The sequence below is a fragment of the Bos grunniens genome, chromosome 9 (genome assembly GCF_055505025.1).
Source record: "Bos grunniens cultivar Pamir isolate PY7600 chromosome 9, Bosgru_T2T1.0, whole genome shotgun sequence".
NCBI classification, from domain to species: Eukaryota; Metazoa; Chordata; class Mammalia; order Artiodactyla; family Bovidae; genus Bos; species Bos grunniens.
This window is the reverse complement of record NC_141173.1, coordinates 36,601,228-36,628,024: the sequence shown is the minus strand read 5'-3', so window position 1 is coordinate 36,628,024 and position 26,797 is coordinate 36,601,228. Positions and strand designations below refer to the sequence as shown.

Below are 26,797 nucleotides of genomic sequence, written 5' to 3'. Positions count from 1 at the left end.
ATAACTGTATGAAGCAGAAAGCAGTAGAAGTCAACAGTGCCTTGCCTCTTTTTTCCTTGCCTAAAATACTGGACATATTTTTGGGTGTTAGTTCTAGAAGGTTTGTATCTTTTCAAAGAACCATTCAACTTCTACTTCTTCAGCATTACTGGTCAGGGCATAAACTTGGATTACTGTGATATTGAATGGTTTGCCTTGGAAACGAACAGAGATCATTCTGTTTTTTTCAGATTGCATCCAAGTACTGCATTTCAGACTCTCTTGTTGATTATGATGGCTACTCCATTTCTTCTAAGGGATTCTTGCCCATAGTAGTAGGTATTATGGTAATCTGAGTTAAAGTCGCCCATTCCAGTCCATTTTAGTTCACTGATTCCTAAAATGTCAGTGTTCACTCTTGCCATCTCCTGTTTGACCACTTCCAATTTTCTTAACTTCAGAACCACTTGATCAGCTAAAACAGGCCATGCATTTTCAGGGTTCTCAATCATAAGCATGCCTTCCCTTAGTATTTGGATCCTTTCTCTTCACAAGACTCAGTTGTCTGTCTTCAACATTTAAACCTCATCGGCTCCCAAGTCTCCTGGGACAACACTTTAAGTGCAGCATAGCCTTTTAAAAATCAAAATGCGGTTTCCAACAAACTAAACTGCTCTCAGTCATCAATCTAATTATGTAGCCAGGTGTTGTGTGTACACACCATGGAAATAATTGCCAACGTTTCTGTAGTTTAGTCACTAAGTCACGTCTGACTCTTGCTACCCAATGGACTACAGCCCGCCTGTCTCATTGACCATAGGATTTCCCAAGCAAGATTACTGGAGTGGGTTTCCATTTCCTTCTCCAGGGGATCTCCCTGACTTAGGGATCAACCCTGGTTTCTCTGCAGGCAGTCTCCTGCATTGCAGGCAGATTCTTTACCTACTGAGCCACCAGGGAAGCCCCAAAACTTGTAAAAAGTCACCTGTATCTTCCAAATTATTTACTTAGGATTAGAAATTTTGCACAGAGGAGTAAATATTTCTTAAAGATAAAATCAGACTACCATAACTTATAGAAAAAAAGGAGATTCTTGAGTCCCTAAAATGTAACTTCAATATTGTGATAGATTCTTGTAATATATATTCCCAATATTGCAATAATTATGTCAGTACAAATTTTTAAGTGTGTTATAGTTTCATATGTATGATGTAGAGAGTATATAGACATGAATTTCCCAATTAAATAAAATTATATGCCTTATTCAATTAAAGTAAGATTTTGAAAGTTTTACTAAAATTAGCACATCTCTTGAAAATGGTTACTGGAAGGTAAACCTCTCAAATCTTATTTACTTTGTTTGCCTTATTTAGGTCTTGTCCTGCATCATCAGTAAGCAAATTTAACCTGATCTGCCAGCTGGTGAAAATTAAGTCTACTTCACCATTAGCTTTGCAGATGGCAGTTGTTACCCTAGTCATCCATAATGAAAACAAAAAAGGATGGCATAATGCTCTCTAGATCAATTATAAAAGAATTTTATTTTCTTCTCTTTTACTTCAGAGGAAAAGAAATTCAGCTCCAAAGGACACCAATTTTTATTTTCCAAGATTAAATATTTAGAGCAAATTCATCCCCAGAAATAGAGTGTATAGATATATATCAGTAATTCATTTCTTTAAAGCTTTTGCACACCATGCATTGGACTTTCCTGCAAGTGTTGATTACCACTTCTATCACTACCTCTGTTGTCATTATTAAATTATTTAATTGTGGTGCATAGCATCCCACCAGAAGCCTGTTAAGATTCTGCTTGTCAAGGAATTCAATCACAGAGATTGTACAAGAGGCCACAGACATCCAGAAATGCTGGGATGAAACACTCAGATATCCAAGAGCATTTTTTTCAGGCCGCCACTGGTGTTATGAAAAGCAAAGATTGCTTATTTACTTTGGTGATACAAATGCAACCCATTCAGGGGTGTTATTCAGTCATGGGCCAATTAGGCAGCAGCTGGAAGCAACAAAGGTTGTTTAGATGGAAGCACAGTGGATTCACTTTAGCCAGGCTGTTCTCGGAGCTCTAGCAAGACAGCTTCCTCAGAGAAAATCTTTTCCTTCCATTCCCCCCTGTTCTTTAAAACTGAAGTGGAATTTCTGTGGAATTTCCCCCCGCAGTTCAATTATGGAGTCACATACTGAAAGCATTTGACTCCATAACAGCAGCAGCAGTCTCAGCTGTTAGTTAATGATCTGAAATTTGAGAGCAGAAAGTGTTTTTCTAGAAATGGGTGATAACGGATAGTAAATAGTGGCTTTAGATTATGTGAGACTTCTAGGGATCAATATCCTAAAAATGTTTCTTAATATCAATGCTATTTTTATTGACAGAACACGTATTGCTGTTTATGTCAATAGCAGCATGACAGCAGATTGCAGATGTGCAAAACTAATTAAGGAAATTTGAGGATCTCAAATCTCCCCAACTTTTTTTTTTAAAGAATATAGTTTTATTCAATCATAGCAATAGATGAGAAAACATTGATATTAAAAACTGTAGATTTCACATTAAAAAAATTAGCAAAGTTTTTTAGGTATATTCAGTTCAGTTCAGTTGCTCAGTCATGTCCAACTTATGTGACCCTATGAACTGCAGCACGCCAGGCCTCCCTGTTCATCACCACTCCCGGAGTTTACTCAAACTCATGTCCATCGAGTCGGTGATGCCATCCAGCCATCTCATTCTCTGTCGTCCCCTTCTCCCCTTGCCCCCAATCCTTCCCAGCATCAGGGTCTTTTCCAGTGAGTCAACTCTTCCCATGAGGTAGCCAAAGTATTGGAGTTTCAGCTTCAGCATCAGTCCTTCCAATGAACACCCAGGACTGATCTCCTTTAGGATGGACTGGTTGAATCTCCTTGCAGTCCAAGGGACTCTCAAGAGTCTTCTCCAACACCACAGCTCAAAAGAATCAATTCTTCTGCTCTCAGTTTTCTTCACAGTCCAATTCTCACATCCATACATGACCACTGGAAAAACCATAGCCTTGACTAGATGGATCTTTGTTGGCAAAGTAATGTCTCTGCTTTTCCCCAACTTTTATACTTCGACATGCATTAGGAATGTGTAAAAGACCCAGAAATTATAAACTTTACTGAAATATTCATACTTCAAACAGGTAATTCTATAATAGATGATGAGTTAGAAATAGTGGATAAACTTAGGTTGCAGTAGAATATTTTACTGAACTTTCAAGCTTCTGTTTATTTTGAAAACATTTGCATCATGTATGTTTCAGTTGCATCTAAAAGTTAGCTGCCTATGACTTATTTATATATGTTTTTGGTATTTGTGAAATCTTATTAGAAATATGGTGAGTGATAAAGGACATACATACATTCTCTACGTTTAAATAAGTGCCTGTGGGTTCTTAATTTGTTTGGCTTCTGAATTATCTTACAGTTGAATGCAAAGTAATTCCTGACCCAATTAGAGAATTTTTTCCGCTGGTATTAAATCATTTATTATATTAGATCACTAGACTGATCAATGTATGTCGTGTATTACATTTATTTATTTATTTTTTAATACTCTGGTACTCTTAATTTTTTATTTAGTTGGGGAGTAGGGAATGGAAGTATACAATCTTTGGCAAATATAATGAACTCAATAAACTGAATAATATGGAATAATACAGGAAAATACTATAAGTTATATCTTCAGACTCTTGATGAATATATACTGTTGATGAATATATTCACCTTGCCCTCACCTTCTAATGCTTCCTCCTGTTTTTAAGTCTCTAAAGTGTGCAATGAAGTGTGTAATGAAGACAATGTAAGGGGTAAGAGATTCTAGTCCTATAAAATCTCCCAAGAAAATGGCCATGTATGAAAATCTGGAAGGATATTTTGGAAGCACTACTAAAGAGTCCCTCCCTGGGCGTGGACCTTAGGGCGGAGCCCTGCCATGCTCATTGCTATGTAACAGTCAGTCAGCACTTACCTGATCAAATGTCAGTACTGTGACCTCATGCTCTGCAGAAACCTGAGACAGCTATTTCAGAGTTGGACCTGCTTCTTGTTTGTTTTCTCTGTGTAACTATAACCTGTGAAGAGGAGAGAGTTAACAAAACAACCAAGTGTATCTGAGCCCTCTAGACAGGTTTGAAGAAATTCCGTCAAGTTCATACGTTTAACTATGTTCTGTGTGCAGCATTTAATGCCATGTGTTAGAGAAGCAACAGTGCAGAAGTGTTCTAGGAGATTCTAACTTTATTCCTGCTAATGATTTAAAGATTAAACGTTCTGTTTAAAAAAAAAAAAATCTCCTTGTTGGAAGTGAAAATGAGATTTCAAGGCAACTGTTTGTCTGATACTGAATTAGGAACATGAAACTTTGGAAGCGAAAGCATTTAGTAGATGGTCAGTTTCTAATCAACATTTAAATTCTGGATTTAAGGAAATACAAACTAGCATAATTTGTGAACTGTGATTCTTTCTCAATGTTATTATTCTAAATTGATGAGTTTACAGCTAATAGAGTCTGAAAATAGAAATAATAATAGCATCTACCACAAACAGCTTTTAGGGGTTAGATTAATTAATATATTTATAGTGTTTAGATCAAAAACTGTAAACTGTTATTATGACTTATGTACTCATTATTTTACATACTAAAGAACTCACATGATTGATTTAATTTTATTTACTTATGAAGGTCTCTTGATATGAATGATGTTGAATAAAGAATAGAATAAAATCAACTAAGAAGATGATAGAAATAAACCACTCTTTCTTGGATTTCTTACAGGAAAGTCTTCATGGATGGGGTAATGTTTGAGCAGGATTTTGAAGAATACATAGAAGCTTGCCTAGTAGACAGATGTTCAGTGCAAGCTGAATAACATTACTGTATGTTTAGATGCATTCTAAGTACTTCTCATTTGCTAGATCAATGTTTACCAATTTTTCTGTGTATACACATCACCTGAGGACCTTGTTAAAAATGCAGATTCTGACTTAGTGGGTCTAGGTCAGGACCTGAGAGTTTGTATTTTGACCAGGTTCTCATGTAACTTGACCCACACTTTGAGTAGGAAGGTGCTAGATTATTATAATCCCTGGAGTCTTGATATTGCCTTTAGATAACTGTGAAGTTGTTTTTTAAATAATATAGATCCTTCAAGTTAAGGAATGAAAAGAATGCTTCTCAGAAACCATCACTATTCATGTAGGTCTTACTGAAAAACTTAAGTAACTCTCTCTTGTTAATTTTACATTAGCAGTTATTAACTTCTACTTCTTTGAGGAGCACATTCATAACTCAAGGGCCTCAGAGTATACCAGAGTATACCAGTATGGCAGCTTCTTTGGGAAGTACCATAATCAGAGGATGAATGGGACAATAGCAAGGGCCCTCTCCTGGCTCCAGGTCTCATTTTTGAAGACTGAAAGCTTACAGCACAAACTGCAAAGCTGAAGGTCTCTGACATCCTTGACCTGAGCTGGGCGGATGCATACACATGGGCTCTGCGTGGGTGAGGGACAAGCAGCAGCAGGCTGTGCCAGGATTGGCAGCTGGTGGCGGCTTTGTGGCTTTTGTTTACAGCTAGCAGCTGCAGGGAGAAGTGTGTCTTGCTCTTGGAGAGGGATACTGGCAGGAACTGGATGGCATATCAGGGTTCTAGTCAAGCCAAATGACCTAAGGGTTGGTATCTGCTTCAGTTCCAATTGAGGAAACTCAAATATAAATCAGGACTCAGGATGAATATCTGGTCATACATACTTTATACATAGGCTAGAAGTCAGGGAGAAAGTCTGCAGTTTAGCGAGCATGCAAATGAATGTTGGTTTGTTCCAGATCTACTAGATATCAGAATGGGGAAAGTAGGTAAATCTAGACCTCAAGTGGTAAAGGGCTAGACCTGCTGATTATGGCCAGACTTGTTTATGGCTGAGTTGAAGCTGAGGCATGGCTGCATATGATGGCTGGGGAGCTTCGGTGCATACATTTAGTTGGAGCAAGAACAAGGTAGTTGCTAAGAGTACTTATTTCTAGAAATAGTCCCTCACGTGTATTCAGAATAAGAACATGAACACTACACAAGTACATTCTCTGTCTTAGTTGTATTCTGTGGCAGTTGCAGAATTCCCAATGCCTAAAATCAACTTCTAATTCTATAATCCTGTATTCACTTGACTGAGGTTTTAGATCAGTTACCTTGAGTAGATGCTAGAATCAGAGGAGTTAAGTATCACCAGAGATGTCTGGGCTCATATGTCCTGAGACTCTCAGAACAGTTGAGGATAAGTTGCTAGTTTTGATGAAAGCAGCACAGAGCCTGATGGGAACGTGGGCAAGTCAGTGATGCTCATTTTTTCATTTAGTGAGAATTTATTCAGTGCTCACTATGTTTGTAACACTATCCTAAATTTTGATAATTAAAAGAAAAAAATTAACAAGATAGTCACGACCCTGGCTTCCATGGAGGTAGACAAGACCCACATTTCCAGACAGTAAACATCATGACTGTATGTTGTAATAAGTGTCATAAAGGAAACACATGCCCATACCCAATACTGGACCCGTGAGTCATTTTTTGAAGTCATCTTCTGTAAACAGGGTGGTCAGAAGGCCTGCTGAGGAAATGACCAAAAAGCACAAGGTGGTTCCTCTCTTTCATTTACAGTGTGATTTTGCATTCTTTGACAGGACACTTGTGAATAGACCAGAGATAGTGGAATAAAAGACTTAGGTCTGGGCCAGAAGACTAGCAGATGACGAGAGCTCCAGTTCTACAAAGAAGTACTAAGAGGACAAAAACTGAGGGTGGAAACTGAGATTGGACCTCTGGTCCATAAACCAGCCTTTTGGATGGGGCCTAAATGTGGGTGAGGATGGAAAAGTCTCCTGTGGGAATTTAGGGGCGCAGATTCCAGTTTCTCAGCCAGTGGCAACTGTGAGGATCGACTGTGAGGATCGAGGCAACTATGGAGGAACCAAGAAACTCAAGTCAGATGACTTGACTGTTTGCAGCAAACATTTGGCTTCCCCTGCTTGGATTGTACACCTGAAAAATCTGAGAGGCAGGTAGATAATCAAACATGATCTTCCACAAGTTGTTGGCACCAGCAAAACTGGCACAAATGCATTCATCTAAAAACTCACATAAATTGTGTTTCTGAATTCATCCAAAGGATCTTGGACAAAGTTATTTAAGACCATTTTGTAGTAATAAAATTCAACCCTATTAACAAACTTAAAAAAAGAGAGAGAGAGAGAGAACAATGTAATTAAGTTTGTCTTTCATGGCTGTAATTAATAGAATAAATCTACTGGGATAAGTCAAACTATTCTCTCAAATTACAGTTTTATTTTACAAATAATAAATTTAAAAAACCTCCTCAAATCTTCTGTCAGAAGATCAAAACTCCGAAGTCTATGAGAAATGACAGGTATTTTAAGACTAAAGTTTGATTAGAAATGTGATAAGAAAAAGGTGGTTTCTGAAGAACAATGGGGGGAATTTGAAAGCACTCCCTCAATTCCCGAAATAGAAATGCAAATCTGAAACTGTCTCTGAATGATTTAAAGAAGTTGAACAAACTTGAAGTGATCATATTTCAGATCAGGTAATTCTGAGGTGAAATAAAGGATGAAAATCATATATGAAAGAGGAAAAGGTCAGAGAAGGGAACAAGAGTAGGGAAATAAAAGGCAAAAGAAATCACAGTGATAAGGAGGTTTAACAAATACCATCTTGACCTTGCATGTGACTTAGATATTCCCTCTTGACCTGTGTGCAAGGATAGGGACGAGGAACTGATCTAGGAGGCAAATATCTCCTTTCTGTTTGTCTATACCATCCAATGGATTGATTCTCCAATGCTTCATTCAGTTTTCCTCTGCCTTCTAGTTTTTATTTTCCAGTGACACTTATTGGCTATATGACTTTTCTCTTTCTTGAGTGTTCCATGTAGAAGATATGGCTTAGACTGCCAGAGCTGGATCATAAGAGTAAAATTCCATACTTCTGTGATAGTCTACATTTTTAAGTAAACCATGAGGTTTTTTCAGTTTCATAGTTTAAATCAAATGACACCATTATATGAGAGAAACTTTATGGAGAAACTATTGAACTTTAAGCCCAGATGTCCTCAGCTTCATTAAACTGGGGTCTCCGACATATAACCCCTAAAAGCCTCCCTCACTAAAATACCTTCTGGATTCTGACCGCAGCAGGAACAGACAGGGTACTCATCCTGAACTTTAGAGAAGGCTAGAATAAATGGGGTCTGCTGTATCCTGGGAGAGCCCTGCATGCCCGTCTCACTTGTCACCCTTTCTGGCACTATACTTGCCGTGTCTTCTTGTCCACCCTTCGTTTCTGATGAGAACTTCACCTCTCCTTGATAAAGCTGACATATTGTGGGGAAGGTCCGTGGCTTGCAGAACTCTGAGTCTCAGCATATCTCTTGTTTCTTAGTCTTTCTTCTGGAGGAATGCATAAGACACTATTCTCTGATATACTCTTGACGTCTTGTAAAAAGTGAACACTCTATCCAAAGCCCCATTTTTGCCTGCTGCTTGAAACTGAGAGTCATGAAGCAGAGAAATTCCAGCTCAATGACTTTCCACCTTGATTTCATTAAAAAACACTGAGAGAGCGTATAAAGTCATGTAGATATTTCAGTCCCCACACTAGGCAGCTTAATCTGAGTAACTTGGGTCTCATTAGTTTCTAAAGCTCTTCAGATGGTCCTACTGTAGTGCTGTTGCTGAGAATGATTTATAAGCTGCTGAAGGAAATGGCGACTCACTCCAGTATTCGTGCCTGGAAAATCCCATGGATGGAGGAGCCTGGTAGGCTACAGTCCATGGGGTCGCAAAGAGTTGGACACGACTGAGTGACTTCTTCTCATCTAACAAAATTAGATTCCTTTAGGTATCACCGTATTAAGACCGACTTCACCAGTTACACCATTTCTGTAGAAATTTAGATTCGAACATCCAGGGACTCTGTAATTAGGCAAGTTCATTCAACCCTTGCTTCCCCATTCAAGCCTTCCCTGCAGCTGTGTCATAGTGGAAGCCAAGTCGAGACAGGCATGATGCAAGGACAGCAAGTAAGAAGGGGAAATGAATGTGTGTGTGTTTGTGTTGTGTTTTCTTGACAGTTTCTGGAAGGAAATGCATATTGAGAAAGGAAGTGTGTTGTACTACATTTGCAGATTTAAGTGTATTTGTTTGTTGAATGCAAAATAGGGCAACTAGCACTCCTAGAGATGGGTTTTCCTCATGTTGCCAAAAGTATACAACCATGATGGAAGGTACAAAGTTTCTGCCTTCAGATCAGACAACTCTCCTTTTGATTTCCTCTCCATGCTGACTTACCTTGCCCCTGATTTCTGCATTAGAAGTTCTCATGAGGTAAAATTTTAGAATACTCTGGAAATGGATGCCTTCACAAAGTAAGTAAAATGGTGGGGAATCTTCATATCATTCAAGTGGGAAAAAAAAACCAAGGAAAATATTCAAATGCAGTTCAGTTTCCAAAAAATAAGAGTTCCAGTGTCATCATTAGCTCAGTAGAGACATTTGACTTACTCTGTTCATTTCCGTTCAGTCGCTCATTTGTGTCCGACTCTTTGCGACCCCATGAACTGCAGCATGCTGGGCCTCCCTTGTCCATCATCAACTCCCGGAGTTTACCCAAACCCATGTCCATTGAGTTGGTGATGCCATCCAACCATCTCATCCTCTGTCATCCCCTTCTACCACCTTCAATTTTTCCCAGCAACAGGGTCTTTTCAAATGAGTCAGCTCTTCGCATCAGGTGGCCAAAGTATTGGAGTTTCAGCTCCAACATCAGTCCTTCCAATGAACACCCAGGACTCATCTCCTTTAGGATGGACTAGTTGGATCTCCTTGTAGTCCAAGGGACTCTCAAGAGTCTTCTCCAACACCACAGTTCAAAAGCATCAATTCTTCGGTGCTCAGCTTTCTCTTTAGTCCAACTCTCACATCCATACATGACCATTGGAAAAACCATAGCCTTGACTAGATGGACCTTTGTTGACAGAGTAATGTCTCTGCTTTTTACTATGCTATCTAGGTTGGTCATAACTTTCCTTCCAAGGAGTAAGTGTCTTTTAATTTCATGGCTGCAGTCACCATCTGCAGTGATTTTGGAGCCCCCCAAAATAAAGTCAGCCACTGTTTCCCCATCTATTTCCCATGAAGTGATGGGACCAGATGCCATGATCATAGTTTTCTGAATGTTGAGCTTTAAGCCAACGTTTTCACTCTCCTCTTTCACTTTCATCAAGAGGCTCTTTAGTTCCTCTTCACTTTCTGCCATAAAGGTGCTGTCGTCTGCATATGCGAGGTTATTGATATTTCTCCTGGCAATTTTGATTACAGCTTGTGCTTTGTCTACTTACTCTGTACAACTTATTAAATACAACCCCCAAATCCAAGAACTGATGGAAAATGGCTCCAATAATTTTAGTCAAGAAGTTATTCCAAATGGTATTCTTTATTGTCTTCTGGAACAACAAAAAAAGTAGATATGAAACATTACAACCTGAGTTGTAATGGTGCTGGCAAATGGTTGGTGTTTTATATTGAGGGGTATAAATTTGAGAAAGTTAAGTACCATTGAGTTTCCTTTTATTCAGTTTTAATGGAGTAGGACTTGGTAAAACAACATGTGATAGGTCTCTATAAATGAATTTTTCAGTGTAGAATGAAGTCACTTTTCCAGTGTGAAGTGAAATCTAGAAAACTACGTCCTTTTCAAAGAGTAAAACATCATGGTACCTAGACAGACAGCCTTCCACCCTAATCCTGGAAGGATTTCCCATCATTATAACACTTCACTTTCTACTTCCCTGCTAGCTCAGACAGTAAAGAATCTGCCTGCATTGCAGGAACCTGGATTGGGAAGATCCCCTGGAGAAGGGAATGGCAACCCATTCCAGTATTCTTGTCTGGGGAATTCCATGGACAGACCACAGGATCACAAAGAGTCAAACACGACTGAGCAACGAACACATTTTCATAACAACAACAGCTTTAGGATCTCCTCAGCAAGAAGTAGATCCTTATTCTATAAATGTTTGTAGAATTAATAAATTTGATAAGAGAATGAATAATGAACTGAAAAGGAATCATAAGGGCACTTTAACCCTGCAAGATTATCAATGTTAATCAAATGTCTTAAAGTAATTCCGACACTTCAGGAATGTCTTCTGAGGAAATAATCAGAAACACACGTTTATAACAGCATACTAATAATGTTAAAAAATTAGAATATTAGATGAAATATAAATGTCCAATAAATTAGAGGATTATGTAAGTATATGATCATGCTTCTGAAGGCTATTTTCATTATGAAAATCTTCATGGTTGACTAGGTGGAAAAAATAAAATGGAAATACACATTTTCAGATAATTGAATACAAGGATGTGTCTTTTCTCTCTCTCTATCTGTAAAAGACTGGAAAGAAATATATTAACATACCAGTAATAGATATTCTCTGAGTACTTGGAAAATGGAGATTATTATTATAGTCTATATTTTGCGTGTATTTTATGCTATTTTTTAAGTGGGGAAAAACTGGAGATGTTAATTTTGAAAAACAGTTTTATATCTTAAGATTGTAGAAGATAAAATGTAATACAAAGTGAAAGTGAAAATGTGAGTCGCTTAGTCATGTCTGACTCTTTGTGACCCCGTGGACTTTAGCTTACTAGGTTCCTCTTTCCATGGAATTCTCCAGGCAAGAATAATGGAGCAGGTTGCCAGTTACAAAGTGGCCTATTGATAAAGTTCAATCTAAATCTTCATGGTGTGGGGACATAGATGGCATTAAGGCACCTTCAGGGAGAATGTTGCACAGAGAGCTTGCTATCTTGTTGGAACAGTACAAAACTGTATTTAATGTGTATTAAACTCTAAGACCTGATTGAAGTGCTGAGGAGGCACAAAGGAGAGTAACGACATGGGCTACTCTAGACAGAATGGCTTCAAGGACATGCAGGGAGAAAAAGGTGCCGGTTGTCCATGGAGAGGACAGAATGGTTCAGGCAAGCAGTAGAGGTAGAAGTGAGCATTGGGTGTTCAGGGGAAAAGGAGGAGGCAACCTGAATGAAGTGGAGGTGGCTTGGCCAGGAATAATGGAAATCAAACATACTCGATTTGGGGCTGTCAGATTTTGAGCAAGGTTATGAACTGACCAGAGAACTAATAGGGCCACATGCATTGGATATAGGAATGAAATAAGGAAAGCAACTAAGTCACTGCAGTTACTTAATGAACTATTCTTCATTAATTAAGGGTTGGGGAAATAAATGATAAAAATGGGATCTACTCAATTGAAGATACAGAAATTATAAATAGCACCCTCAAATGGACTATTTGATGATTAACATTGCCACATCAGGGGCAAACACAACCTTCTAGGTAAGAAGTGGGCAATAGAAAGGGAAAGAATGTGCCTTTCAAGGTGTGAGTCAGAGGCAAAGAAGTAAACGAGGGCATAAATGAGCAAGGCAAGCACAGGCAGAAGTTTGGTCTTGGCAAGAAGCACAGAAATTCAAAACAGCAGAGAGACTCAATCTATTCATCTGGGTGCTTACCGGGAACAATAGGGCTGCTTTAAATATGGACACTGTCTATGGCCAAATGCAACAGCCCTGCGTTGTGTTGCCATCTGCTGTGAAGCCAAGGCCCTGAAGGTTTCACCTACAGAGAAATATTTGACATCAGATGTTTGGGGAATTTTTCTCAAAAAAAAAAAAAAAAGAATAAATTATAAAATCTCAAGAGTTCCAAAGAATGGATAGTGACAAGTAAGCAAGGCAAGATTTAAAAAGAAAAACATAAAAACTTTAAGAGTTACAGGGATAAGTTGTTGCAATTATTGAGAAAGGAGAGGGCATATTTGTCACGGCCTGAGTGAACTGAATGGAAATATGATTTACTTGATTCATGGTGTCCCAGAGAAAACAGGACTTCTTAATAACATGCATAATTTTTGTGGAAAATGCAGTAAACTCAGTACCTTGAGTTGGGAGAGAAGTGATGCCACAGGGATCAGGCACCTGGCTCCTTTGTGACTGTTCATCACACTCTTCCACCAGATATTTCCAGGGGTCTAGGGAAATTGTAGTCTGGATCAATGTTGCCATCTGCCCAGGCTTAGTTTTGGCAAGCTGTCAACTTGTTGCCTCAGGTCATACATTGATTACTAGATTAAAGGATTAAAATGTGAATGTAGATATTCTGATCCAACTACCAGCACCACCAGGTAAAGAAAACTGGCCTCCAATGTTCAATTATGTTGTTGTCTGTTATGGACATTTATCTATAGGGTTCTTGTGTCACATGTAGTAAGCGTTTCTAAAGACTCTGATGAGGTCAAGTACTGTGAAGAGATCTGCATTTATAAAGAGAAAAAAAAAATCTACTGAGTGTGTGTGTATGTTTAAATTCTACTGGGACCGAGTGAGACACAGTTACTAAAGTCTAGAAATATGGTTTTGGAAGAGAAATAACAAAACATTGAGTAAAAAATACACAAATTACACAATAAAAGTTCATTAAATTTAACCATCAAAATTAAGTGGAAAGATAAAGTACCCTACTTTGCAAAGGAAAATAAGAGGAAAACGTAGCAATTATGTAGAGAACTATTTTATTTCTCTTGGTTTTCTTAGACAATGGTGCATAATTTCTGGATGTCCCAATAAAGCATGTGAGTCTGTTGTGATCACTAATCATAGTAATTGTTGAGGATAATGATGGTCGTTGATATCAGGATGGACCTATGTGATATCTTTAAAGATAGGAGTGTCCCAAAGAAATACTGTTACTGAACTCCTGAGAATAACTCCTGAGAATAATGCATGTGTGGGTTAACTACAAGTTTATTATCAGATATATTTTTAGGGAGAACATTCCTACTAATAGTTAGCACTCACTCAAACTGATCAGAAGAACATCAATAGAGAATTGTAACACCTCTGCAAAATGATGCATTGATAGACTTTGAACATACGTGACGTTATTAGCTAAGACAGAAAGATGTTGCCTGGAGTGACAGGAACTAATCACAGCCCTTGTAGAAATGGAAGGAGCTTTAGAAGGAAATCTTTGCCAATCCCTTCGTTGTACAAATGAGGAGCTAAGCCTAGACAGGTTGTCACTTGCCCAAGGTTATATCATTAACTGCTGTGGTAGTTGAGTCCAGACTGGAACCCAGGTCTCCAGAGAAAAGGTATCAGAAATCTGGATTGACTTTGGTCCACCTTCCTGAGAGCTCCCTGCCTCTATTCTACCCACCAAGCCAGGATTGTATCGGCTCTTACCACAGAAATAACAGAACCAAGAGGCTGTGGATGGGAGGTAAACAGATGTGAGAGAATAATAGTTAGAGTGCCTGAAGGGTAGCATGTATCCGTAAGTTATTTTCTGCCAAATTTAACAGTTTAAAATTAAAGACTGAGGGGTGTATTTGTGGCGTATGTGGTTTATAACAAAACTACAAGTTATTCAGGATATGAAGGTGATGACTAAATGCTCTTTATCATCACCGACATTACCATTATCACATCATCGCCATTTACTGAGCCCTGATAATGTGCATGACACTGCATTAGACACTGTATACATATTATATCTTTGGCTTTTAAAAACATAATACTATGTTATTTTATATGCCCTGAAAGCTGGTCTAAAAAAGGTGAATAAGGCTGCTTATAGTATGTGTAATTACCAAGTTATGGAGCTGTATTCTGATCACTGATTTACATCAACCCACAGTGATTCTCTCCACTGTCAAATTAAAAATATTAACAGATGGCATAATTTGCCATTCTAGCTTTCACACTTTCAGGTAAATATTTTAATATTAGGCAGCATTCTGGGACACCTCTCATCATTTCTGCTCCCTCTTGCAGTACTTCACTTGACATGTGTAGCTCGTGTTAGAAAAATGCAAAGTGGCCACAGTGATAGAGGAGCACCGGAAGGCAGTCACAGGTGAAGTGGTCAGAGGAGGGTGGTCCCAGGATGGAGTATGGGCTTGGTTGGCTCTAGCTGCTCTGCCTGGCTCTAGGCCTAGACAGTTCATAAATAAATGCATGGTTGTTTATTTTTAGAAGGTAGGTTTTCTGGATTTTTAGAAAAAAATTTTCAAAAATTATAAACACTGCTGCTAAAATGGTTTGCTTATAAAGAGTTATCAAGGCATTATAGATGCTTTATAAATGCTGTATTCCTAAGTGGTAGCAATTTCAGCTATACATTTTCAAGTATTTTAAAGAACTGATGGCAATTTGTGGGTGTGATGCTGGTGACAGGTTTGGTGTTCATTGTCTCCTGGTAGAGGAAGCTGGAAGACCTTGTCAGAATTTCAGGCCTGGGCTCTGCTTTGGACTCTTGGCCCTTGATGAACTCTCCTCCTAAGGAATGTGGATTTCCTCACTCAGTTATGGTCTGACTCCTTTGAGATTACCATTTTGCAGTCAAGAGGTGTTTGTCCAATGGCTGCCATGTGCCATGATACAGAGGTTGATAAAAAAGATGTGGCCTATAATTGCAATTATCAGTCTAATGGAAGGGGCAAACATTGAACAAATAAACACAGGAATAAACACATAATTGTAGACTGTACTAAGTATTATAAAGGAAACACCAATATTGGGGAATGGAAAGGAAGCCCCTGGAGGCAAAGTTACAGGTGAGTTGAGTAGAAGAGAAGTGTCCCTTGGCTGGCCCCCTGCTGGGTCACTCCTGTTAAAGAGCCTGTCCTCCTGGGAAGGAGGGTGGTGGAAATGCACATACCCTACAGACAGAAATTAAGCTAAAATAAAAATGAGGTTGATTCAACCTTAATGAAAGAATATGACTTGGCAAACAGACAATTACAAACACTGTACATATTGGCTGGCTATATGAAACAGTAAAAACAGAAGGAATTAAAGCTAGTATGAGAAGAGAGCAAAAAGAAATGCCAAGGTGTTGGCTGCTAATGATGTAGAAAAGCTGCTTTATCAAGGTATATTATAATAGGAAATCTAGTGATCTGACTTTCATTAATAAAGAAATTCAATTACATCACAATTTCAGAAGACAGTTTTTAAAAGAAAGGGCTGAAGAAGGCATTGCTATTTGTCTAATTCATGCTTTTTCCAAACTATATGCCTGTTCCTTAAACTGATAGCAGAATGTCTTCCTGATTTTTTGGTATCTGAGAAAAGGTGAATGTTGGTGGGTGAAATCAAACTCATTGAAGCAAAGTTTTAGGCAGCTGCTGTATTCCAACAGAACACTCATTTAACTTATTATTCTTGAGGCACAGGCCTGACAGTATTATTTCAACTAGTGATCTTAGGGGAAAATGGAGGGTGGATTTAAATTAGAAGGATGAGATCACCCCCTTAGCATTATCTGGATCTCTTTAGAGTTCCTCTTATATAGCAGTCACTTGTTGATTTTCTGTCTTTACACACTAGAAAGCATCTGCTATGGGTCAGCACTGCCAAATGTTATTTTCTAAAGTTAAGAGAGCTATACTTACAATGGAGGCAGGGACTCTGGACCACAAACTTCCTTCCAGTAGCCCATTCATTCAGTCATTTATTTATTTATTCAAACATATTACATGTATTCAATCAACATTTATTAAATACTTCATATATTTAGGTACTTTTGTTGTGTTAGGAATTAAAAACAGGATTGAAACCCAGTATATGTGCATGCATGTTAGCTTTTAAGAACTTCAAAGAGCAGAGAGGCAGACTACCAAGTAAGTTGAAACATTTTAATCCTGTAAGAGAAATACTGTACCTGACAGAGAAGGAGTACTTTATTCAAGACTACTGTAACACAGGAGAGCGATTGAATTCTACTCAGACAATAGACGGAAGAGCTTTCAAGCACTGGGGTCAGCCAGTAAAAAATACAGGACAATATTAAAGAGGAAGTGAAAGCTGGTCAATGAAATTGGGCCTTCTGTGTTTGCTAATTGGTGCTTATCTTCAGAAAGTTGGGCTGCTATCTTCACATGGACCCTGGAAAATAAAGGTGCTATCTTTCTTGATGATTACTTTTCAAAGAGATGTCTCCTAGGTCCTTGAGAAGGACCTTCCTGGTTTGTAAAACTGGCAAGAGGCTGGGAGAATGCTTACATCTCAAAGAGACAAAGACAGCATTTACCGTTGTTCTCTAAAGTAAATTCTCTAAGAAAAGGGATGTCTGGGGCCTTTGGGCAGGAAGAAATCTGACTCAAGTTTAGTTAAGCAGAGGCAACATTAAGGGTGTCTGGTCAATTCAGTGTGATGAATGAACTGATGGAGTTTATCTCAAGGAAAACATAGGAAGATAAGCGTTAAATTGCATTGGAGAGATAAATTAAGGTGACCCATGGGGCCTTTAAAAGTTAAAGTGACAAGATAGTGTGCTCAAAAGAAAACTGGACTCTAAATTATTTGGGATTTTAACCTTGGCTGCTGCTTGTTATACCCGTGTGATATTCGACAAGTCAAGCCTGTTTGACCTACTATTTTTATCTTTAATGGGGAAATGACTAGATACGCCTGATTCATAGTGTTGTAGTGAATATCAAATACAGTAAAGATTTACCTAGAACCCTATTAAATAGCACAGCAGCAAATAAATGCAATGTAAAATTGTTAGAAATTATTGACTAAGCCCTTGAAAACCTGGAAATAAAAAGTTGAAGAATTACTTCCTAAAGACTCTAAACCCAATCGTTTAATGAATATATTCTTTTCAGTTTTCAAATAACTGGTAATTCTCTTTCTGTATAATCCATTCTGTTCTCCCTCCCCCACCCCCCACAATCCTATTTGAAAATATATCACTTTATTTTATTAAGCCATGATAATCTACAGTCTGAAATCTTTAGAAGAAAGCACAAAACACAAAACTACAGACTATATTTCAGATCTTTTCATCAAACATAGCCAGGTGGGGCTTGTTATAGCAAAAAAAAAAAAAATTGTGTTACAAAATCCACTAATAATCAACAGGTCAGAGAGAAAAAAAACACTGTTTTCAGAAGAATCAGGAAATTTTATAGTTTATAGCAAATTTTTATTTTAAGTCTATAGAAAGTAATGTAAAAATAGTTATCATTTATATTAAAGGCTATTTACTGAAGTCAATAGACATTATATTTAACCTTGAAACTGTACTGGCATTCCCATTAAATTGTAAACAAGACCAGAAGGCACTGACATTACTATTAGCATTGTTCTGGGAGCCGGAATCAATCAGTTGCAACCATCAGCAACTATAGAATTACTGTCAAAAAAAAAAGAAAAAAGAAACACAATCATAGCATTCTCAGAAAAAATAAGTATTAATCAAGAGATTCTACTAAAAATAAATTAGAAATACTGTTTTTAAAACAAAATTGTTACAAGTAAATATACAAAACAATAGAGTTCGATATAGTAGCCAAAATAGTTGCAAAAGTAATTTTAAAATATTGCATTTCCAATAACCTAACACTTGAATTATAAAACACACAGAAGGCGTTTGTGAACACTATTACAAACAATAATGAAGGTGGAATTAAATGGCTAAACAAAGAGACATGCATAGTATGTTCTCAAATGGGAAACTGAATATTATGAAAGTAGATACATTAATCATTTTCATATTAATATATGATTCTAAATGGAATAATGGTAGGAATATTAAACTTCATGAAGTAGTTAAAAAGTGATAAAGCAGTAAAAAAGTAAAGTTATAAAAGTAATCTGTTATTAAAATTAAAACCATACATAATTGAATGAAGAAATTTAAAAGATTACTGTCCTCCTCCACACATTCTCCCAAAGTTTCCAAACAAACAGAATAGCTAGAGGATCTGCCTCTTTAAATATTACAGTGAGTTATAAATAGGCAATACTTAACATGTTCCAGGCACAAGAAGCGGTATCAGTCAGTTCAGTTCAGTTCAGTCCAATTCAGTCGCTCAGTCGTGTCCGACTCCTTGTGACCCCATGAATCACAGCATGCCAGGCCTCCCTGTCCATCACCAACTCCCGGAGTTTACCCAAACTCATGTCCATCGAGTTGGTGATGCCATCCAGCCATCTCATCCTCTGCCATCCCCTTCTCCTCCTGCCCCCAATCCCTCCCAGCATCGGAGTCTTTTCCAATGAATCAGCTCTTCCCATGAGATGGCCAAAGTACTGGAGTTTCAGTTTTAGCATCAGTCCTTCCAATGAACACCCAGGACTGATCTCCTTTAGGATGGACTGGTTGGATCTCCTTGCAGTCCAAGGGACTCTCAAGAATCTTCTCCAACACTGCAGTTCAAAAGCATCAATTCTTCAGCTCTCAGCTTTCTTCACAGTCCAACTCTCACATCCATACATGACCACTGGGAAAACCATAGCCTTGAGTAGACAGATCTTTGTTGACAAAGTAATGTCTCTGCTTTTGAATATGCTATCTAGGTTGGTCATAACTTTCCTTCCAAGGAGTAAGTGTCTTTTAATTTCATGGCTGCAATCACCATCTGCAGTGATTTTGGAGCCCCCCCTAAAATAAAGTCCAGTGGTATTTGCAGTGTCCCTCCCTCCTCACAACACAACTGAACAAGTGAGCCTCAATAAGTGACCACCTTCTCCCTCTGTGTCAGGGCGGAAATTAGACACTGAAGAGACTTGCAAAAAGAGGAAGCCAAAATAAAGAAGGGAGAACTGCTATGGAAGTGACAGGTGCAACAGATTAAAACCCTGTAGTTAACATTGACTAAGCATTGGAGGGGGCCAATAGACCTTGAGAACAAGTACAAGCTGGAACAAGGAACTATCTGAAACTGAATTGACCCCACACTGCCCACAACAGCTCCAGAGAAATTCCTAGATATAGTTTTACTATCAATTAAAAAAAAATTAAGTTCTTTATTACTCCTTTAATTTTCATTTTTATAACCTACTATTACCTTGCAAAAAAAAAAACAAACATTATTAAAGCAAATTTCATATGTATGTACTTTACAACTTTTGTGATTGATTTTGTTTTGTATTTTCAATAATTTTTTTTGAGAGTCTAACCTCTACTCTAGATTTTTAATCTTTGCTTTTTGGTATTTGTTATCAGTTTTGTACCTTTAAGAATCTAATCTTCAGTATCCATTTTCACTTAAGGGTGTGATTACTGGCTTGATTGCTCGCTCCCCTTTTGACTCTCCCTTTTCTCCCCCAGGTCACCTCTATCTCCTTCCTCCCCCTTCTCTTCTCTACTTAACTCTGTGAATCTCTCTGGGTGTTCCAGACTGTGAAGAGTACTTAGGGAATTGATTGCTGGCTAGATTGCTCTCTCCCCTTACAACTTCTCCTCTTCTCCTCCTGGTATCTTCTATATCTCCCTCCTCCCTCTCCTCTTCTCTATGTAACTCTATGAACCTCTCTGGGTGTCCCTCAGTATGGAGAATTGTTTCACCATTAACAATTCTAAAACCTAGATGTTTTATCATCTATGCTGTATGGATATAAAAGTCTTGAGACTACTCTAAGAGTAAGACTGAAACCCAGAGGCAGAAGGCTTAACTCCAAAATTTGAGAACATCAGAGAACTCCTGATTCCAGGGGATGTTAATAGATAAGAGCTCATCCAAAAGCCTCCATACCTACAATGAAACCAAGTTTCACCCAAGAGCCAACAAGGTCCAAAGCAAGATGTACCAAGCTCATTCTCCAGCACACCAGGAAAACAGCCCTGAGCATTAAAAGACTGGCTTCTGAAAGCCTGCCAAGCCCAAAACACCCCCAAACTCACTACTGGACACTTCATTGCACTCCAGAGAGAAGAGATCTAGCTCCACCCAACAGTCACAGACATAAGCTTCTGTAACCAGGAGACCTTGACAAGCCACTAGTCCAACCCCACCCACAGGGAGCAGATTCCACAATAAAGAGGAACCGTGAACTTCCAGCCTACAGAAAGGGCACCCCAAGCACATCAGTCTAAACAAAGTGAAAAGGCAGATAAATATTCATCAGTTAAAGGACAGGATAAATGCCCACCAAACCAAAAAAAAAAAAAAAAAAAAAAGGAGGAAATAGGGAGTCTACCTGAAAAGTAACTGGGAATAATGATAGTAAAGATGATCCCAAATCTTGAAAATAAAATGGAGTTACAAATAAATACACTGGAGACGAGGATTTAGAAGTTGCAAGAAATATTTGACAAGGACCTAGAAGAAATGAAGAGTCAATCAATAATGAATAATGCAATCAGTTCAGTTCAGTTGCTCAGGGTGTCCTATTCTTTGTGACCCCATGACTGCAGCATGCCAAGCCTCCCTGTCCATCACCAACTCCCGAGTTTACTCAAACTCATCTCTATTGAGTCGGTGATGCCATCCAACCATCTCAGCCTCTGTCGTCCCCTTCTTCCACCGTCAATCTTTCCCAGTATCAGAGTCTCTTCCAGTGAGTCAGTTCTTAGCATCATGTGGCCAAAGTATTGGAGTTTCTGCTTCAGCATCTGTCTTTCCAATGAATATTCAGGACTGATGTCCTTTAGGATGGACTGGTTGGATCTCCCTGCAGTCCAAGGGCCTTTTGAGAGTCTTCTACAACACTGCAGTTAAAGAGCATCAATTCTTCACTGCTCAGTTTTCTTTAAGTCCAATTCTCGCATCCATACATGACTACTAGAAAAACCATAGCTTTGACTAGAGGGACCTTTGTTGGCAAAATAATGTCTTGGTCACAGTTTTTCTTCCAAGGAGAAAGTGTCTTTTAATTTCATGGCTGCAGTCACCATCTGCAGTGTTTGGAGCCCCCCAAAATAAAGTCTGTCACTGTTTCCATTGCTTCCCCATCTATTTGCCATGAAGTGATGGGACCAGATGCCAAGGTCTTAGTTTTCTGAATGTTGAGTTTTAAGCCAACTTTTTCACTCTCCTCTTTCACTTTCATCAAGAGGCTCTTTAGTTCTTCATTTTCTGCCATAAGGGTGGTGTCGTCTGCATATACGAGGTTATTGATATTTCTCCCGGAAATCTTGATTCCAGCTTGTGCTTCATCCAGCCCACCATTTCCCATGATGTACTTTGTATATAAGTTAAATAAGCAGGGTGACAATATACAACCTTGACGTACTCCTTTTCCTATTTGGAATCAGTCTATTGTTCCAAGTCCAGTTCTGACTGTTGCTTCCTGACCTGTATACAGGTTTCTCAAGCGGCAGGTCAGGTAGTCTGGTATTCCCATCTCTTGAAGAATTTTCCAGTTTCTTGTGATCCACACAGTCAAGGATTTGGTGTATTCAATAAAGCAGAAGTAGATGTTTTTCTGGAACTCTCTTGCTTTTTCAGTGATCCAATGGATGTTGGCAATTTGATCTTTGGTTCCTCTGCCTTCTCTACATCCAGCTTGTACATTTGGAAGATCATGGTTCCTGTACTGTTGAAGCCTGGCTTGGAGAATTTTGAGCATTACTTTACTAGTGTGTGAGATGAGTACAATTGTGCAGTAGTTTGAGCATTCTTTGGCATTGCCTTTCTTTGGGATTGAAATGAAAACTGACCTTTTCCAGTCCTGTGATCAATGCTGAGTATTCCAAATTTGCTGGCATATTGAATGCATAAGATTCACTGCATCATCTTTCAGGATTTGAAATAGCTCAACTGGAATTCCATCACCTCCACTAGCTTTGTTCATAGTGATGGTTCCTAAGGCCCACTTGACTTTGCATTGCAGGATGTCTGGCTGTACGTGAATGATCACACCATCGTGATTATCTGGTTTATGAAGATTTTTTTGTATAGTTCTGTGTATTCTTGCCACCTCTTCTTAATATCTTCTGCCCTTAGGTCCATACCATTTCTGTGCTTTATTGTGCCCATCTTTGCATGTAATTTTCTCTTGGTATCTCTAATTTTCTTGAAGAGATCTCTAGTCTTTCCCATTCTGTTGTTTTCCTCTATTTCTGTGCATTCATCACTGAGGAAGGCTTTCTTAGCTCTCCTTGCTATTCTTTGCAACTCTGCATTCAGATGGGTATATCTTTCCTTTTCTCATTTGCCTTTTGCTTCTCTTCTTTTCTCAGCTATTTGTAAGCCCTCCTCAGACAACCATTTTGCCTTTTTGCTTTTCTTTTTCTTGGGGATTGTCTTCATCCCTGCCTCCTGTACAAGGTTCATGACATTGTATATATTCATTTCATAGTTCTTCAGGCACTCTGTCTATCACCTCTAATCCCTTGAGTCAATCTATTTCTCACTTCCACTGTATAATCATAAGGGATTTGATTTAGGTCATACCTGAATGGTCTAGTGGTTTTCCCTACTTTCTTCAATTTCAGTCTGAATTTGGCAATAAGGAGTTCATGATCTGAGCCACAGTCAGCTCCCAGTCTTGTTTTTGCTGACTGTATGGAGCTTCTCCATCTTTGGCTGCAAAGAATATAATCAATCTGATTTCAGTATTGACCATCTGGTGATGTCCATTGTAGAGTCTTCTCTTGTGTTGTTGGAAGAGGGTGTTTGCTATGACCAGTGCGTTCTCTTGGCAAAACTCTACTAGCCTTTGCTCTGCTTCATTCTGTACTCCAAGGCCAAATTTGCCTATTACTCCAGGTATTACTTGACTTCCTACTTTTTCATTCCAGTCCCTTGTAATGAAAAGGACATCTTTTTTGGGGTGTTAATTCTGGAAGGTCTTGTGCATCTTCATAGAACTATTCAGCTTTAGCTTCTTTAGCGTTACTGGTTGGGACATAGACTTGGACATAAATATACTGTGATATTGAATGCTTTGCCTTGGAAAGTAACAGAGTTCATCTGTTGTTTTTGAGATTGCATCCAAGTACTGCATTTCAGACTCTTCTGTTGACTATGATGGCTACTCAATTTCTTCTAAGGGATTTTTGCCCACAGTAGTAGACCTAATGGTCATCTGAGTTAAATTCACTCATTCCAGTCCATTTTAGTTTGATGATTTTTAAATTTGTCGATATTCACTCTTGCCATCTCCTGTTTGACCACTTCCAATTTGCCCTGATTCATGGACCTAGCATTCTAGGTTCCTATGCAGTAGTGCTCTTCACAGCATTCGACTTTACTTCCATCACCAGTCACATCCACAACCGGGTGGTGGTATTGCTTTGCTCCATCTCTTCATTCACTGATCTCCAGTAGCATATTGGGCACCTACCCACCTGGGAAGTTCATCTTTTTGCCTTTTCATACTGTTCATGGGGTTCTAAAAGCAAGAATACAGAAATGGTTTGCCATTCCCTTTTCTGGCGAATCATGTTTTGTCAGATCTCTCCACCATGACCCATCTGTCTTGGATAACCGTACACTACTTGGCTTATAGTTTCTTTGAGTTAGACAAGGCTGTAGTCCACGTGATCAGATTGGTTAGTTTTATGTGATTGTCATTTTCAGTCTGTCTACCTTGTGATAGGGAAGGATAAGAGGCTTATGGTAACTTCCTGATGGGAGAGACTTACTGAGGGGGAAACTGGGTCTTGTTCTGATAGGCGGGACCATACTCAGTATATCTTTAATCTAATTTTCTGTTGATTGGTTGGGTTGTGTTCCCTCCCTGTTATTTACCTGGGGCCAAACTATGGTGGAGGTAATGAAGATAATGGTGACCTCCTTCCAAAGGTCCTATGCACGCACAGCTACACTCAGTGTTCCCAACCCTGTAGCAGGCCAGCCCCAACCCATGTCTCTGCCGGAGACTCATGGACTGGCAAGCCTGGGTCAGTCTCTTGTGGGGTCACTTCTCCTTTCTCCTTGTTCCTGGTACATATAAGTTTCTGTTTGTGCCTTCCAAGAGTCTGTTTCCCCAGTCCTGTGTAAGTTCTGGTGACTCTATGGTGTGGTTAATGGTGACCTCCTCCAAGAGGACTTATGCCATACCCAGGTCTGTTGCCCCCAGAGCCCCTGCCCCTGTGGCAGTCCACTGCTGACTTATACCTCCATAAGAGACACTCAAACACAGTTCTGTCCCAGTGTCTGTGGGGCCTCTGGGTCCTGATGTGCACAAGGTTTATTTGAGCCCTCTGAGCATCTCTGGTGAGTATGGAGTTGGATTCTAAATGAAATTTTGCCCCTCTAACCATCTTGTTGGGGCTTCTCTGTCCTTAGATGTGGGGTATCTCCTCATAGCTTCTCCAGCGCCATGCAGCTGCTGCTCCAGCACCACACAGGTGCTACGCCAGTGCTGCACAGCCAAATAATGCAATAAATGAGATCTAAAGCACTCTGGAGGGAAACAACAGTAGAATAACTGAGGCAGAAGATAGAACAAGTGAGGTAGAATATAGAAATGTGGAAATGAAGCAGAGAAGAGAAAAGAATGAAAAGAAATTAGGACAACCTCAGAGACCTCTGGGAAAATGTTGAACGCCCCAATATTCAAATCATAGGAGTCCCAGAAGAAGAAGACAGAAAGGGCATGAGAAAATATGTGAGGAGATAATAGTTGAAAATTTCCCTAAAATGGGGAGGGAAATAGCCACTCAAGTCCAAGAAACCCAGATAGTCCCATACAGGACACCCAAGGCAAAACACACATATTAATCAAACTAATGATGGTCAAACACAAAGAGCAAATATTAAAAACAGCAAGGGAAAAGCAACAAATAACACACAAGGGGATCCCCATAAGGATAACAGCTGATCTTTCAATAGAAACTCTTCAGATCAGAAGGGAATGGCAAAACATTCTCAAAGTGATGAAAGAGAAAAAACCTACAAGCCAGATTACTATACCCAGCAAGGATATCATTCAAATATGAAGGAGAAATCAAAAGCATTACAGACAAGGAATAGCTCAGAGTATTCTGCCCCACCAAACCAGCTCTTAAATGAATGCAAAGCACCTCAATACATAAGACAAATGCTAACGAGTATGAAAGGGGAAATTAACAGTAATCCAGTAAGAGTGGCTGGAGAAGGCAATGGCAACCCACTTCAGTACTCTTGCCTGGAAAATCCCATGGATGGAGGAGCCTGGTAGGCTGCAGTCCATGGGGTCCGAAGAGTCAGACACGACTGAGCGACTTTACTTCACTTTTCACTTTCATGTATTGGAGAAGGAAATGGCAACCCACTCCAGTGTTTTTGCCTGGAGAATCCCAGGGACGGTGGAGCCTGATGGGCTGCTGTCTCTGGGGTCACACAGAGGTGGACACGACTGAAGCAATGTAGTAGCAGCAGTAAGAGTGGGAAATTTTAATACCCCTCTCACAGCTATGAAGAGATCAACCAAACAAAATTAGCAAGGAAACACAAACTTTAAGTGATACAATGGACTAGTTAAACCTATTTGATACCTATTTGATAGGATATTTCACCCCAAAACAATAAATTTAACCTTTTTCTCAAGTGCAGATGGAACATTGTCCAGGATAGAACACATCCTGGGCCATAAAGCTAGCCTTGGTAAATTTAAAAAAAAATTAAATTATTTCAAGCATCTTTTCTGATCACAATGCAGTAAGATTAGATGTCTATTACAAGAAAAAAAATCTATTAAAAATACAAATATATGGAAGGTAGCTTCTGAAAAACAAATCATGAAAGGAAAAAAAAGGAAATAAAAATATGCATAAAAACAAATGAAAATGAAAACATGACAACCTAAAACCTATGGGGTTCAGTAAAAGCAGTGCTAAGGGGAAGGTTTATAGCAATACAAGTTTACCTCAAGAAACAAGAGAAAAATCAAGTAAATAACCTAACTTTAGACCTAAAGCAACTAGAAAAAGAAGAAATGAAGAAACCCAGGGTTAGTAGAAGG

The 26,797-nt window shown here is 38.9% G+C and overlaps 1 protein-coding gene across 19 annotated transcripts in view; it reads left to right on the top strand.

The window, feature by feature from the left end:
- LOC147365801 (uncharacterized) overlaps positions 1-26,797 on the top strand; it is an 856,584-nt gene that overhangs the window by 369,382 nt on the left and 460,405 nt on the right. Inside the window, exon 3 of one of the 19 annotated variants that reach the window (XR_015132791.1) lies at positions 6,692-7,272. The exons of the other annotated variants lie outside the window; for them this stretch is intronic. The gene's annotated coding sequence lies outside the window, so the exon portion shown is untranslated. Of the gene's footprint in view, positions 1-6,691; positions 7,273-26,797 lie in introns of those variants that run through there. 19 annotated transcript variants of the gene reach the window in all.